The sequence below is a fragment of the Oncorhynchus nerka genome, unplaced genomic scaffold (assembly GCF_034236695.1).
Source record: "Oncorhynchus nerka isolate Pitt River unplaced genomic scaffold, Oner_Uvic_2.0 unplaced_scaffold_10214, whole genome shotgun sequence".
NCBI lineage: Eukaryota > Metazoa > Chordata > Actinopteri > Salmoniformes > Salmonidae > Oncorhynchus > Oncorhynchus nerka.
This window is the reverse complement of record NW_027031107.1, coordinates 1-3,163: the sequence shown is the minus strand read 5'-3', so window position 1 is coordinate 3,163 and position 3,163 is coordinate 1. Positions and strand designations below refer to the sequence as shown.

Here is a 3,163-nt window from a genome sequence, read left to right as displayed (position 1 = left end):
CAGAGCAGGAGATGTTCACCCCTGCAGTCAGACTGCAAATGAATTGCACTGCTTTGCTTTGCCTGGCCAGGTCGCAGTTGTGTATGAGAACTTGTTCTTAACTGGCTTACCTGCTATAATAAAGGAGAAATTTAAGAATATAAGAAACAATTTCTACTTTCCCAGAAAGAGGTGACTCTCTATGTCCCCTATCCTCCAGGCCGGCTCGGTCCTCCCTCCCGCTCCGTGGCTCGGCGACTCATTGCGAGCTCACAGAACAGGAGCTCCGGGCAGCCGAGGCGGAAATGGAGGAAGCTTCTGCACCTCCCTGCGGACCTGACATCCTTTCACTCCCTCCTCTCTACATTTCCTCTTCTCTCTCTGCTAAGCCACTTTCTACCACTCTAAATTCCAAGCATCTGCCTCTAACCCTAGGAAGCTCTTTGCAACCTTCTCCTCCCTCCTGAATCCTCCTCCCCTCCCCCTCCTCCCCTCTCTGCAGATGACTTCGTCAACCATTTTGAAAAGAAGGTCGACGACATCCGATCTACGTTTGCTAAGTCAAACGACACCCGCTGGTTCTCTCACACTGCCCTACCCTGTGCTCTGACCTCTTTCTCCCCTCTCTCTCAAGATGACATCTCGCGTCTTGACTGACGGCCGGCCGCCCAACAACCTGCCCGCTTGACCCTATCCCCTCCTCTCTTCTCCAGACCATTTCCGGAGACCTTCTCCCTTACCTCACCTCGCTCATCAACTCATCCCTGACCGCTGGCTACGTCCCTTCCGTCTTCAAGAGGCGAGTTGCACCCCTTCTGAAAAAACCTACACTCGATCCCTCCGATGTCAACAACTACAGACCAGTATCCCTTCTTTCTTTTCTCTCCAAAACTCTTGAACGTGCCGTCCTTGGCCAGCTCTCCGCTATCTCTCTCAGAATGACCTTCTTGATCCAAATCAGTCAGGTTTCAAGACTAGTCATTCAACTGAGACTGCTCTTCTCTGTATCACTGGAGGCGCTCCGCACTGCTAAAGCTAACTCTCTCTCCTCTGCTCTCATCCTTCTAGACCTATCGGCTGCCTTCGATACTGTGAACCATCAGATCCTCCTCTCCACCCTCTCCGAGTTGGGCATCTCCGGCGCGGCCCACGCTTGGATTGCGTCCTACCTGACAGGTCGCTCCTACCAGGTGGCGTGGCGAGAATCTGTCTCCTCACCACGTGCTCTCACCACTGGTGTCCCCCAGGGCTCTGTTCTAGGCCCTCTCCTATTCTCGCTATACACCAAGTCACTTGGCTCTGTCATAACCTCACATGGTCTCTCCTATCATTGCTATGCAGACGACACACAATTAATCTTCTCCTTTCCCCTTCCTGATGACCAGGTGGCGAATCGCATCTCTGCATGTCTGGCAGACATATCAGTGTGGATGACGGATCACCACCTCAAGCTGAACCTCGGCAAGACGGAGCTGCTCTTCCTCCCGGGGAAGGACTGCCCGTTCCATGATCTCGCCATCACGGTTGACAACTCCATTGTGTCCTCCGTCCCAGAGCGCTAAGAACCTTGGCGTGATCCTGGACAACACCCTGTCGTTCTCAAACTAACATCAAGGCGGTGGCCCGTTCCTGTAGGTTCATGCTCTACAACATCCGCAGAGTACGACCCTGCCTCACACAGGAAGCGGCGCAGGTCCTAATCCAGGCACTTGTCATCTCCCGTCTGGATTACTGCAACTCGCTGTTGGCTGGGCTCCCTGCCTGTGCCATTAAACCCCTACAACTCATCCAGACGCACGCAGCCCGTCTGGTGTTCAACCTTCCCAAGTTCTCTCACGTCACCCCGCTCCTCCGCTCTCTCCACTGGCTTCCAGTTGAAGCTCGCATCCGCTACAAGACCATGGTGCTTGCCTACGGAGCTGTGAGGGAGACGGCACCTCAGTACCTCCAGGCATAGATCAGGCCCTACACCCAGAAATAGGGCACTGCGTTCATCCTGGCCTGCTCGCCTCCTACCATTGAGAGAAGTACAGGTTCCGCTCAACCCAGTCAAAACTGTTCGCTGCTCTGGCCCCCAATGGTGGAACAAACTCCCTCATGACGCCAGGACAGGCAGTCAATCACCACCTTCCAGGAACACCTGAAACCCCTCTTTATGGAATACCTAGGATGGATAAAGTAATCCTTCTCACCCCCCCCCCTTAAAAGACCTAGATGCACTATTGTAAAGTGGCTGTTCCACTGGATGTCATAAGGTGAAAGCACCAATTTGTAAGTCGCTCTGGATAAGAGCGTCTGCTAAATGACTTAAATGTAATGTAAATGTAATGTAAATGGTAGAGCGCATGCTTTGCATGTATGAGGTCCTGGGTTCAATCCCCAGCTTCTCCAGGTTTTTTTGCAAAGACCCAACTTCTACTTTCCAGAATGTTGAAATTCTAAGCAGGAAACAGAGATGTGCTAAATAATTTGGTCTTTTAATCTGAAGAACATGCGTTCAATCCCTGTTAGTACATTTATAGAACAGAAGTGGCATGGTTGCCAACTTTTATGGCATCATTTTCAAAAACTGAAGTTCATGTTTTCGATCCCTGTCCGTTCCTGTTTTAAGAATTGCTGCTATCATTTCATTGTAGTTTCAATGGAGTGGTGTATATATAAAGTACAGTGTATTGATATTGCGTTTTATCTACAAATTAAATGGGATGGAAGCTCAGAGGGGAGGGCATGCTATATATGTATGAGGTCCTTTCTCTACTGAGTTTGTGTGCCAAATTCACATTTGCACAACTACTACTTTCCAGAATGTTGATATATATATATATTGCAGAATAGAGTGGCATGGTGGCCAAGTGGTAAGGCGTCGGTCTCGTAAACCGAAGAACATGGGTTCAAATCCCATCCGTGCCTTTATAGAAAAGGCTTCAAATTCCATGGAAATTTACATTCATTGGAGGACTTTGTAGACAAATCATGTTGTATCAATATTTGAACACAACTATTATATTAAGGGGAAGTATCTCTACGATAGAGCCACTTTACATGTTTCCTGTCCTACAGTATTCCCCAACTTGTCTTTTGAGAGTATTCACTTGTTAAATTAGCTTTTGCACAACTCCCACTTTCCACAATGTTGACATTCTAAGAATGAAATAGATGCGCAAAGCCATCTGTTTTTGTTAAC

General features: G+C 49.0%; 1 non-coding gene across 1 annotated transcript; it reads left to right on the top strand.

The window, feature by feature from the left end:
- The first annotated feature begins 2,817 nt into the window (after nucleotides 1-2,817).
- On the top strand, nucleotides 2,818-2,889 carry trnat-cgu (transfer RNA threonine (anticodon CGU)). Its single transcript has one exon. It is a non-coding gene; the product is annotated as a tRNA-Thr (tRNA).
- Nucleotides 2,890-3,163: the final 274 nt, after the last annotated feature.